Genomic DNA, 14,370 nt, shown 5'->3' with positions numbered 1-14,370 from the left:
AAATCCTTGAACTCACATTAGGAGCTGGGGAAAATTATATACAGTAAGATCATCAAATAATGATTAAGCAGATATAAATCACTGCTTAAATGCAAAAAGGAAACTATTTTCTAATGAACTCCCATCAGGAGATTATTTTTCCTAAGAAAGTAGCAATAAATTGCTATCCATGCATCTTTCATCAAGAGCACCAGCATTTTGCAGTTGTGTTTTCAAAATATTTGAAGAATCAATTGCAATTTGCAACTGTACTCAAATTTAAGTAATAAATAAATAAATATGCTTTTGAAGTAGCTCCTTGGCTGCTTCCAAAGCCTTTCCACTATCAAATGCAAGGTTTTAGCAACCATATCAAAGAAGTTGGTATCAACTTCTGAAAGTAAGAGGGGAGAAAGTCCAAATCTGAATGTCTTGGTGTTGGCTTTACTACAAAGCTTTTAAATACCAGGTTACCTTTTCATAGTATCCATGTTTAAAAAAATAGTATCTGTGTTTAGAAAAAAATTATTATTTCAATAAAATAAGAGCCTGTAAAGCTTTTTTTTTTTTAAGCAGCAAACTGAAAAGCAGTCATGACAATCACTCCAGAGAGCTAACCTGCCTTTCACCTACTTAGACTGTTTATGTACTGAAACACTCTGGGCAGGGGTATAATCAACTGCTTCTTTGAGAAAGTAGAACTAATTTTCAGAAAGAATATTTGTGACACATTTCCTGAGAAAACTGAAAAACTCTGTGGGTTTCAGGAAGAGCTTGACACTTGCCCTGCATTCTTCAACAGATTTTCAATGCACGCAGGACTGCTCAATAATTCTGCACAGCTCAAGCACATATCTTTAGAAAAAACCATTCAAAGACAGATTCTCACCAAGCACTGAGAACTCAGTGCTGATAGGGCATGGAAATCAAACAGACAGAAAGGTTTTAATCAGCCATGGTGAACCAATGCTAAGAGCAGCTCTTACTCCAGGGAGCAACAATTCATCACAAGATAGATACACAGAAACTCATCACCCTTCAGGTATCTTCCAATGTCCTTCAGTTCTATTTACATAACAAATGAACTAAATATAATGTTATGCATATATGTGAATATATAGTGAATATATTTCCTCACAAATTCTACAAAGAAATCAGTGTGAAAAGAGCAGCTCTAGAAAACGCAGGTGCAGTTTTAGAAAAACATGCAGGTATTTGCAGTGGGGTTAGAGGCATTATCCAGACAACCTGAAGTGGCCAGTCATTTTGCAACAGAATGCTACTGTGAAAGTGAAATGCTGAAGTACTGCAAATATAGAGTAACTGGGGGGGGGGGGATATTGCATATATTTTTATATGCAAAATTGCATATATTTTTATATGCAATTTTCAAGTCATCCCTCTTGCCATATTAAAGGGCTTGGAAGCTCATCAAATAGTGGCCTAAGATGATAATTAAAGGAAAATGTGGCACAAGGCTGCATGCCAGCTGCAAGGTAAACATATTCTTGAATGGCAGCTGATCACATGCCACCTTAGGACTTAATGCACTTGAGGCTATCTGAATGAGAAAAACAGCATTTATGGGGTGCAGACAATGCTTTTCCTATGCATTTCAGCAGGCTCAAATACTGTGCTGGGCAGCAGAAGAGAAAATCTTGCCCAGTCAACAGACACAAGGATTTATATAACTGGCCTTTCTCATGCATGCATATTATTCTTCAGCATCACAGCTATTAAGTAACCAGATTTTTAGAGCTACTTATTAATCAAAAACCCATCAAGAACCATGCATTTGCAGCTGAAGAATATAGTGTCAAGGAAATTTCTCTATATATTGTGTGAGGAAATGGCACTTCCTGCAGCTTTGCTGCCTTTGAGAGGCTGGCACATCAAGCACTGACAGGAGAATGAATAGAGCCAGTCATGCTAAACATGCATCCTATTGTTTTGGGCTGTGTCGGTCAGATCCACTGTCAACACATTTTCTGTTTCTCCCTCTGCCTCCCCCCACCACCATCTTTTGTTGCTGTTGTTGGCAAGTTATACTCATCCTATTTGATTCAAGAAGAATATGCTACAAACCATGCTGCATCTGCCAGAGCCAGGCTTTTAAAGAAACACATGCACATCCACTTAATTCTAACTTTTCTCTCTAAAAGTCCACCAAAAATAACCCCTTGGGAAGTAGGAATGGCTTTCTCAATGACTGGCAGCTTGCCCAAGCATTTGATCCATAACTCAGCCTGAGTCAGGCCTGTATGGGCAGAAAGAGCTCAGGTGAGTTAGAAACATCAACAGGTGAAACACCCTGGGATTCAAACATGAGCAAAGTCTAAATGCACTGTAGATATTTGAGGCAACTTCTATTTCACTTCATGAAAAACTGTTGTTTGTCTGCTTTGTTTTCCCAATATACACATATCTTTAATCCAAAATAAAATTATTTTAAATTAAATTTAGTAAATGCTAATGAAAACTTCTCTCTCTATGCAAGGAGATTTACAAATCGTGAGGAGAAAAGTGTTTTTAAAAAGGTGCTATCCTCTAGGAACATATTTTACTTGAACAGATACTTTTGCTAAAAAAACCCCACTGTCCAGGACTTCATTGTGGTCTGGAACTTTTCCAGATAGGGAAAGGTTTATCGATAGGGAAAAAACAATGTTTGAAGCATCCTTCAAAAACATGAAGCCTAATTTAGGTTCTATCATAGAATTTAGGGAGCAAGGACGGTGACTTGCAAGACCTTAAAAGTCAATGACAAGACAGAAGGAAGCCTTGGTTTTGTTTAATTTTCAAAAGATGTTAACCTGGCAACCAGCCTTGAGTTTAAAGAACAATAATAGAACATAGGCACACTGTAAAGTGCTTCCTTTCAGGCTTCCCCTGAGGGAAAGCAACACATTTGTCAGGATGGAGAATGTCATCTCTTGCCTTCCCTGTGGCCAAGAACAGAACCTGCCTGAAGAGATGTTTATACACAGACACTATGAATTCAATCAAATTATGATAAAAAGATAAGTTGCCAGGGTTCTGGCTTACACACATTAGAAGGAAGACTGAAACTACAACCTGCAGGGAGAGGCTGTCAAAGCAAAGGATGGCAGAAAGTCACCTGCTAGACAAAAAAGGAAAGACTGTGATAGCTATTTTTTATCAATCACACAAGCTACATCACATCACTCTTTTTAACCCTGAAGCTTCAGAAAAGAGAAGATAGGTTACTGCAGTAACAGGGAATCAAACAGGAAATAAATGATGTTAGGAAGAGCAGGATCAAAAGAGAAAAAATGACACAGAAACAGAGGCCTATCAATCTGTTTTGGGAAAGTCCAGGCAACTGCAAGAACAGAAAACATTTTCTAAGCTGCAAGATCTCTTAAAATTGACAAACAGAAATTAAATAAACATTGCTCCTCCAAGGAGGAGGGAGGGAACGTGATGATCACTTAAGGTTACAGGACTTCACAGACTATCCCTGATCAGCAGGGATATTACAAATTAAGAGATTTTTTAACTTTATTCCTGCTTCTCAATCTTATGCTTCTTCTGATAACACCACTGGAGTATGATAGATTTACTAGATTACTTAATCTAGTAAATTTAATTTTACTTCAAACTCCAGAAATTTATGAAGAATGAAATTATTTGCCAAGGCTGAGTTCTTCAACAAGTACCTTGAGTAGTATTAAAGGCTGGACAGTGTATTCTGTACTGATCATGGCCCAGGGAAAATTATTTCAAAACTGCAAAAACAAAACAAATAAAAACCCCACGTGTACTTTTAAACATTTATTGATCAAAAGACCATCAAATTCCTGGGTTACACCATCTGCAAGAGTTAGAAAACAAAAGAACAACTTCTCCTTGGCAAGTTTTCACACCCACATGCCTCAGCATTAACTAACTAGCTGGGTAACAGGACTGATTACAAAATGCCATAATTTTTATCCTGTGGAAGACACCTCTGAAGGAAATTGTTATGTGACGACATAGTAGAACACAATCCAGTGTGGATCCTCTTAAAACGTCTCCTTAATTTCTTCTTTAATCCTTTTTTTCAGTTTTCTATTCACCAATGCCTGGTGGACAGAATTCTTTCTTGCATTCTCTCTTCTTTCCTCCTGGCTTTCCCTTTCAGCCTTAGTTCAAACTTTTTTTTCTCTGCTCCATTTACCATACTATCTCTTATATATTCCTAACTTAATCAGCTAAGATTTTGCATTCCCTTGCAGACTCTCTCAGAATCATGTTTTTCAATCATTCCTGTAAGGCATTTTGAATTTAAATACAATGCTTAAAACCAAAACAGGAAAAAAGTACCAAAATAAGTCTAATCATTTCTATATGTTTTCCACTTTCCATCCCAAAAACATTCACTCTCAGTTACACCTTTAGATCTACTTCTTTAAAACAAAGACATTTAAAAAGAAATTGGGACTTCAATTTCCCTGGTTTCCACCCGTATAGTTACCTCTAGGATTGCCTACCTATTTATTTTCCATGCCAAACCCCAGTTGCTAAGCTCCTCCTATATCCAATTTCTTGCAGCCAATGAAAGTTAAGAAGTAAATGGGTATCATAAGACAGGAGTGCAAATGTTAAGAGAAAACTTCATAAATCAACTCAATTCAAAAACCTACATCAGATTTTAATTAATATAATAAGATTAAGATTGGCTGCTTGAAGACGGAAATAAGAACAGAATAGGTCATCATCTATATTTTGGCCCTATTTTTTGAAAGAAAAAAATTCCCAAGCCTTCTGAAAACAGTCACTTTCAAGCCTTAAATAAATTGTATGGAGATAGGTACATGAAGAACTGTGTAATCTTGTGATGCTACAGCAGCATAGGCCATCCATTACCACTGGAGCACTAAGGAAGAATTTACTTTGACCTCAGACTTGTCTAGCCACTCAAAGAAAATCAGTAAACGTGTAGATGCCAATATTCCAAGAGAATGTAAATTAATCTATCAAAGTGTGAACTCAAAGTCAGGAAACCTCACCTTGGGTTAATGTCTGGTGCATTTGCTTACTATTATCATTCAATACCTAAAATCAGAAAAGCTTTAGCAGCACAGTTACCAGTTTTCTTCTTTAGAAATGCACTAGGCTAGACTTGCTCCATGTATGAACCTCTAGTGATTGCAAACTTGCCATTTTATCAGGAGAAGATTCTTACCTGTAATAATTACTGTTATGACATCCACTAGCACTACTAATCTGATGTTACGAGTTAGTTCAGTTATTTCGGTATTAGGTATTAACAATTAAATTAGTTGTGAAGTTTTTAATATAAAGACTTAATAATGTGCAGCAGAAGCTTTTACTTATTCTAGAAGGATTTAAATTAAGTATTTTGCATCATTAAACTCAGTCTGCTATAATTTAAATAGAAGTACTGCAGCAAGACAGAAATCAAACAGTCCCAAGTACAACAGCAAGAATTTCTATCATTTCACAGACACACCATTATGTCAGAGATGTCATTTTTCTGAGAACAATACAATATGCAATTACAATACGCAGTGAAGAGCATCTGGAGACTAAAAATCAACTTATGCCTGTGTAAAGACTCCCATTAGCTTCACTGGGCATTGAATCAGGCTGTTACTGAAGATCAGTCAGGGTAATTCTCCCCAATGTGTCAGACATTAATGACACTAACATGGCAAAGAACAGCACATAGCAAACAGCTGATGACCAAATTGCCCAAAGTGCTCACGTACCACTGAAGCCTGCCCATCAGGCACTATTTCATAACCTTCTGAGAGGCTTTCAGACTCCAGACAACATTCTCCTGCTGTCATTACAAACACACTCGTTGACTTCCCTCAATCCATTAAAGGTTACTACTCGCAGTTATTTCTGCCTACCAAGAGGCAGCATTTAGGCACTGCTTTACAAACATGGATTCCAAGTGGGAATTTTTTCAGCCCAAGTTTATGAAGATTCATTGTCTGCTTTCTACAGAATCAAAGTCACAACAGGATAGATCTTTACCATGTCCTCACTCCTCCAGCATACAGGAGATTAAGAACTGGCATCTTTCTATCCTCCTAAAAGCACACTGCTCCAATAGAATTTATGCTACCACCTTGGACAAGCTGGATCATGCAAATTCCACCTCCACTCATTTGTGAACAAATGACTCTGTTGCAAAACACTAGATGTATCACTAAGCTTACATAAGTCAACTTGATTTTGAAGACAGTCTTTTAGAATCCTCTCTAACTCAACAGCCGCTAGTTGAAAGCCAAGCACTATTAACCTTTGTTGTGAAGAACCCAAGGTCTTACAGTTTTCTGACCGTGCACTAACACAGATGTGAATAGCATGTCAGTCAGCCTATAGCCTCAGTACCGGGTATCAAGTCAGAATATACACCTTCCTAACCAGATTAAGCCAAATGAAATCAGGCATAAGGCTTGGAGGATTCAAATTGTCTCATCTGATACCAAATAAGCTCTGAAGCATTGCACCACAGCATCTAGAAACTTCTTGCATTTTTTCTTACAAAACACCTTGGCCTGTAAATATGTTTACAGTTGTTTTCCAAAACCCCTCATACGTGGAACCTGAAACTCTTCCCTTGCTCAGCCCCATGTGTGACAGGTGCAAAAAGATTTTTAGTTCCTAATAGGAAAGGATAACATGTACATGGTCTTACTAAAATCAGTACTGCTATAATTTCTCAAGTGAGGCATACACTTGCACACTAGCAGTTTTTAGAAGCTATTTGAGATGTGCTCCGTTCACCTTTCCCATGTGAGATCTTGGGTACTCAGTGCCTCTAACCATCAGATCAATACTGCATGCTAAACAGTGTCTTTGTCCAAGGCTCATCTGAGCTGGCACACTCAAGAGAGCTAAGTAATTCCAGTGTGAAAGATTTCTTGCAGAGTATACTCTTCAGAAACTTTGTTTTTCTACACAGCTATCTTCCAGTAAGGACTAACTTACGAAATTTAATCTCTTTCATTTGATTTAGGCTTGTTTTTCACTCTCCTAGTGCTTTGATTTACCTTATCTATATTTCCAGACAACACTGAGTAGCTCCAAGAGATGCGTTTCTGTTCTAAGCAAATGCAAGCTCACCGCTGCTTTGATTTCCCTACATCAGGCCTTCCAAGATTCTGGGGGATACCTCCACAGTGTCAGACTGTTTTAGGCTTTTGTTTTTATCCTTTCTGCATCATTGTCCAGAGTAAGCGTGGCAATATTAAGATCACCTCATCCATCTTAAGTAAGCTTAACAACTTTGTCACATAGAAAAAGGAAAGACAGAAGACCTGAAACAAATTGGCAGCTCTTAGAGGACCCCAGGTTAAATATGTTACTGAACGTCCAAAGGAGAGCATACTGGCATCTTTGGGGAACTTGTTTATTGCCAAAGAAACACCGAGTCTCATGACTGTACATTCTGTTCTCTGCATCAGTAGCTCACAGAATGGTTTCAAGGAACTGAGAGAAAGGTTTCTCTGCTAAGAAGAATGAGAGGTCAAGGATACAGATGCAGACACCCACAAGCTCCAGGAAAGGGCTCACAGATTAGAGATGGGTGAAAGAAACTGGCTAGGAGGTCAATTTGGATATTTGTAGATAATACACTCTGCAATCATTCAAACCAGTTGTCAAGTGTACAAAACAAGTAACAGCAATTAAATGGCAAGTTTCTGATGGTACCTCCTCTCAAGTGGGGGAAGGTTTCTGCTGGAACCCTTCCTAGTTTCTATGTGGTTCTCATTACCATCAGTTTCTTATCAAAATTGAAATATCTTGCAATTGGCTGGATTCTGTAAAAAACACTAACTCTGATATTCGAGGGGTTTTTTCTTTACTTCAAATGACATCCAATCCAATGCTGACTGTAGTTCACCAAGCCTCAAATGACTCAGATGGTGAATTGCTTTGGGTTAAAAATATATTGCTGCTCTGGCTGTAAAACTATTTCCCTTTGTATGGAAAAGAATGAGACTGAGACTTGCAAGGTGCATTAAGGCACACAGGTACAACTTCAACTGACATGGAGCACCATTGTCTATTGAGTAAATCTTAAAGATATTTGGGGATTCTGAGACTGTAGAGTCTAAGTTACTGGGCTTTTCTTCTAGCTTAAGAAAGAAAGGTTCATGTTTCCAGACTAAGGGTACAACACTAAGGGACTCTTTTTTCACATGTCCAGTTCAAGGAACATTTTTACATTTTGAAGATGCATTAAAATTTAGTCACAGTCACTAACTTACAAACACACTGTGTTGAGCAGATTTTCTTCAGTTTAAACAGGATGATGTTCAACACACTACATCACCTCATTTTTTCCTCTTTCATTATTTTTAGATACAGTTACGCTTTTATACCTTCCATTAAATTCCTGAATCATGGATATAGATGCTTATGCAGAAATTGCTACACCTCTGTTTTGAGTTAGGAAGCCAGCTTTAATTTTCTTTGGTACATTACTATTTTAAACAACACAGCAAGAGATAAAACACCTGAAATTACATTTGTAAGACCACAACAAAATTGGCATGGTGACCCATAATCAGATACAGTGTCTCAAACCACTGTGAAATTGATCTTTTTGAAAATGACAGGATTTTGTCAACATCCCTTTAAAGTACTACATTTCACCAGTGCTCATAAACACCTTTTTTAAGGCACAAAGAAAGAATTATGTATCATAATGTATCACAGTGAACTTAAAAGGTGAGTCAGATTTAAAAGAAAAAGAAAAAACACAAAAAAGCAACTGAGCACAAGTAATCAGTCATCCAACACCAAGAATGAGAAATAGTGAATGTTTTGATATTGCTATTTTCACCAGTCCAGCAGACTGCATAATTTATGTCCAAGCCAGGACAAGCTTTGCCATGTTAAAGAATGTTGGGGTTTTTTCACAAGCTTCGGAGAAGGTAATTTTCTCAGACTGTATAATCCTCCATTCCAGTTTTAGTAGTAAAAAAAATTAAAACATAGTAAGAATTAGTCTGCTATGCTATGTACGCCAGAATCTTAAACCATAACACGTGTAATCAGCTAGAGTATATTTTTTTACTTTAATCCAACTAAAAATGAAAACTACATAAGGTGCAAAAGATTTATCCTTTGAATTCAGTTTCTTAAACTGGTTATGTATAATAAACTGTAAACTGAAAATAAAATACAATCAGATTCTGCTGTTCTTCAACCACGTAAAACTTATTAAGGCTATATTTTACTACAAAGCAATCCTAAAACATCAAGTTACTGTCATCCACTTAAAACAAACTGAACACCTCATTATGGTCTCTAACTACACAGTATTTCAGCTTCCATTTGAAAGATGAAAGTAAACAAAGATAACAAAAAACCAAACAAAAAACCCCCACCACAAACAAGTGCAGTCACAAGATCTGCATTTCATATCCAGACATTCCCCAAACCACAGCATTTCGGGGCAGCTCACCCACTGTGTAAGAGGTTTTCCTACAGATTTGAGCAGGCAAAAATCAAGCACTTCCATTTTCTCTCACAGGTTTTATTAGCAAAGTAAAAAAGGCCTTTATTTTGAAGTTAAATGTGCTGTTGCATCATTGGTTTTCCCCATTAGAATATCATTCAGACAAAAGTAAAGGAACCACCTGTCACTACCAAACACAAAATACCAGCCCAAAACTCAGCTAACATCCCTTTCTTCATTGCAGAATGCATGTAAACTCTAGGAGGGGAAAACTGCGGGATTCACTCAAATATAATTAGCATTCCAAGAGCATCTCTGTATCAATTTTTTTTAAAAAAGGAAGTTTCTAGAAAAACCTTAAAGTAAACGGTTTAGAGAACTCAGTTAAAAACGTAATGAGGATGTGGTTTTGTTCACAGCACAGATGAATGTGTAAATCCTCACCTCAACATATAAAAACAATTTAGTAATGGCTATGACTGGGTTATCCAGACTGTGGTGAAAATACACCTAGAAATACTCCTACATATGCTTCTCTGGAAAGCCAATGGCAGAAAGTTGGTATCTTATTACACTGAAAAAGAAAAACAAACAAATAGGCCTTCAAGGGATACAAGATTTGGAATTAGCACACCAGACAAAATTCCATTGTGGGGAAAAACACAGGCAGCAACAATGAGAAGATGCCAGGCCTGGGGTTGCAGATTTGGATAACCTCTCTGGACAACAATGCTCACTATGGCAGTCTGTGGAACTGGGAAAGGAAGCAAGCCCATCCAGACATGCAATCCCAAGTTATGGGAAGGGCCCATGTACCTTGTGGACACCTGGGGACTTGGACTGGATCCAAGTGTTACCTGCAGAGGAACCCACTGGGGATCCTCACTCCTGAGACCAGAAGAGCCATCAGGACACTGCACTGCACCCCTGTGGTGGTGACTATCTTTCTACCTAACTTAGCTCTTTCTCTCTTGCCCCCCACTCTCCTCCTCCCCAACATTTACATTTACTGTTAAATAAAATCCATACTACTGACTTCAGCACATGGTCTCAGTTTGTACCTTAATGGGGGCAGAGGCATCTTTTAATAATTAGACCCTAACATAATTTGAGGTCATGAGTGGGCTCATAACAAATAGCCTGCATGTATTTAACATGAACCAAAGAACCTCAGTTGTGAGGCTGTGCACCACAAAGCAAAGAGGCCTGTATCCTATCTAAACTTGTGTGGTTTTGTAATTAGCATGTCTAACAAGCAGTTAACATTATTACAATGAATTCTAGCCTGCAAAGCTCAAAACTATAGCTTAGTGTCTTAGGCAGCAAGACAAACATCTGTTCCCTGAAAAGTAAGTTGGTCTTGATGTCTGAATCTTACCTCCTAACAAGAAACAAATGATCCAAAATGAAAAATAAAAATTTAGAACTTGGATCTTCTTGACATAAAACTTCTTCCGTTGAGCTGCATTAATTCTGCATGAATATGATAAAAATGTCACCCTGTGGATGCTTTCTGTGAGATTGTGCAAAATAACAACAGAGAAATAACGGAATTGCTGGAAGTCCTTGTAGCATTTGAGTGATAAAAGACCAGAGCTGTCCATGGGGACAAGGAATAGAGAAATGCTTTTTTCTACAGTCCTACAGACATAAGTCATGGCCCTTATACTTGCTTTCCAATTCAAATTATAATGCTTGCCCCTGTCATAATTAGAATTGTAAAACTCAAAGTACATTTCCTAATTTAGCTGGCTGCTTCATGCCAACAATTTTCATAGATATGAGGAAGATCATTGTGGGGGAAAAAAACCCTATTATATAGTGCCTTGAACTTGGCTGGTGAGGCAGCTTGCTTATTTCTGAAGAATCATTAGCATGATTGGGCACCAGCATATTATAATAACAATAACAAAAAAAATCCACACCTTTCAAGCAGGAGAAAAGGTGCTGTTGGTGAGGTCCAAAAACCTTAAACGCCAGGTGATGATACCCCTTGTACTATCACAGAAGGAAATACAAGTCAGAGTTATTACTGAGATATATTTTCTTGGCTCCTTCAGCAAAACGTCAGCAAACCGACTCAAATGACAGTGACAGTTGCTAAACTTTTCTTTGAAGTCATTCAAAGAGTCAGTGTGAAACAAACAAGACTCTTGTGCTTCCTATACTCATAACACCTTACTTTTCTATTGTACAAGGTTTGGATTCTTTTCTCTTATTTACTGACTTGTTTTTTGTGCAGCGGGTTTTCATTCTTTCCTATTCATTTTCAGTATGGCCACACTGACAGGCTAAATTTTAGGTTGAAAAGAACTCAAGATTCTAATACTTCTCAGAAAATACTAAAAGAAGAGATAAAATAACATTCTCATAGAGCTGTGTCTGGGAGTTCATTTATTTCTTATGCCAACACAGTTGGTAGGTAATCTAGTATTCTCTTGCAAAAATGGACAGAAAAATGTAAAATTTGTTGTGGCAGACCACAACAAACATTTGAAGAAGCTAGAAAGCCTGCAACCATTCCAAGGCTGATGTGAAGCTCCTGCAGCCAGCAGCATTAAGGAAACTCCCCTGTTTGACGCTCCTGGAGCCACTCTTGCAGCCATTCTTTCACGACCTGAGACAAGACAGAGGCGCCTTCACAGTTACATACCGCACACTGACACCAGGTTTCCTTACTGACTTGATCCCAGGTTTCCCAGAGCACAGTCTCAGACATCCAGACCCTTAAAATAATTTCATTATTGCACCATGACTAAACAACAAAGTGACAGCTAAAGCTGGTGCCTCCAGCTTGACCCCGAACAAAGGAGCCCCTGGACCTTTATACCCTCACAGTGTAAGGGCAGGAGAGTCTGGAATGATCAGCTCCTGCTGTGTCCCTGAGTGTCTGGTCCCCTGGCTGGGCCACAGGTACCAGGGCCCTCTGTATTGTGATCAAAGAGCCTCGATGAAGGCAGGAATGATGCATCTGACTTCATGTTCTCAGAAGGCTAATTTAGTACTTTATTATACTCTATTATATTAAAGAATATTATACTATACTAAAGAACACAGAAAGGATACTTAGAGAAGCTAAAAAGATAATAATAAAAACTCATTACTCTTTTCAGAGTCCCAACACAGCTTGGCACTTGATTGGCCAAAGAGTCAAAACAACTCACACTGGAATCCAATTAAACAATCACCTGTGGGTAAACAATCTCCAAACACATTCCACATGAGCACAACACAGGAGAAGCACATGAGATAAGAATTGTTTTCCTTTTCTCTGAGGCCTCTCTCACTGCCTTTCAGCTTCCCAGGAGAAAAACCCTGGGCAAAGCAACTTTTTCAGAGAATGTGAATGCCACACCCTCTGTTCTGCACTTCATGATCTCTTGCCTGGGGCTCGGGCTTCTGCCCCCAGAGCTGAAGGTGCAGCTGCTCTCCGAGCTGCCTGCACTGAAAGGACCCCTCAACATACAGAATGCCACACAAGAGGGACAGACAAGGACATCTGCAGCTCCCACACCTGGGATACAAACTACAGCTTGTCTGGATCCAAATATCAACAGCATTAATGGCTCCTCCAGCAGTCTCATGGACACTACTGAGGGGAGCCTGGCTTCTACCAAAGGGTTTTACAGTAGCCATGTGCCCACCTCAATTCCCCAGGTGCTCTTCCATGACAAGAGGCCAGCAGGGAGCTGACATAACATCCAGAGTCTGACAGTGAAGCACTCTGCTTCCCCTGCAAGCCAAAAAAACCCAAGTGCTCGATGATTTTTAATGACACTGGCTGCATTTCAGCCTGGAAATCCAACAAATGTTTTGAAATTGAAACCAGATTTAATCTGTTAAAACACCTGACAAGCAACAGTACCCTGGATTTAAATCTTGACATGCGAAGCAGTGACACACAAATACTATCATCTGCTCTGATTTGCTCAGTTGTATCAATAGCACTCTCCTGCTGTGTCTCAAAATATTTCAAGGAACATGCTTTCCCCAAACAGTGCCAGTTCTTCAGATTTAATGCCTTTGTTTGAACAACAATCAGTCAAGAAAACTTCTGAAGACCAGGACTAAAATTCTGGTTAAGACAGAGCTAAAGACCTGATTATGAAACTGGATCCTTCACATCTCAATAGAAAACAATATTCTCTACTGGTTACCTCAAAATGTTTTTCCCTGTCATTTACTATTTCCTTCCATTTTGGACTGACAATAAATGCTAAAATAAGAAAGTTTTCAATTAATAAAACCAATAAGAACCTAATTCTTGTCTGCCCAATGTTTAAGAACTCTTAGGACATACTGCATGCAAGCCTGCTTAGTGCATGTCTAACCTCAATGGTACTTGCAAACTGAAAATATTCCTTGGAAAAGATCCGCCCACTGTATTTTTACATGGATGTCTGAGTGATATACAGAAGTACGAAATAGTTATTTATATCTTCCTATATTTTAAAGCAAGTCAATAATTAGGGTCTCTGGAAAGATATACACATCAAAAACAACTCTATAGTTTTTTCCCCACTGAAAATTAAAACTCATTGTAAGCATTGAAAATCTTGTGAGAATTATGTCTTTAGAACTATGAAGTAGTAATATATGATTTAATAAGCAAGAAAGTTACTTTTGTTCAGCTTCTTTTTTAAAATATTCTGTTTTGGTGAACACATTTAACTCAGACATGTGGCAGAGCAGTTGGAAGGAAATCCTTGTGATTAAGGGCCAAAGGAGATATGAACATTGGGAAGATCTCCAGCAAAAGAACAGATAAAAATGGTAAGAAAAAAATTTTAAAAAAAATCTACGCCAGCTAGGCTCACAATAAGAAGAATCAAAACTGAAAGAATATGGTAGAGTAATTCTACATTCCCTTCCTTTTGTTTCAAGTTACTTTTAGATCTTTCAGTTTCAACCTTCTGATTTTTTTTTTTTTCCCCCAAACCATT

General features: G+C 38.1%; 1 protein-coding gene across 12 annotated transcripts in view; it reads right to left on the bottom strand.

The window, feature by feature from the left end:
- Positions 1 to 14,370, bottom strand: part of GRID2 (glutamate ionotropic receptor delta type subunit 2) — an 809,145-nt gene that overhangs the window by 554,482 nt on the left and 240,293 nt on the right. The window lies entirely within an intron of this gene.

This window comes from Passer domesticus, chromosome 4, assembly GCF_036417665.1.
Source record: "Passer domesticus isolate bPasDom1 chromosome 4, bPasDom1.hap1, whole genome shotgun sequence".
In the NCBI taxonomy this organism is placed as follows: domain Eukaryota; kingdom Metazoa; phylum Chordata; class Aves; order Passeriformes; family Passeridae; genus Passer; species Passer domesticus.
Note: the sequence above shows the minus strand (reverse complement) of the source record. Positions and strands in the feature narration are given on the sequence as shown.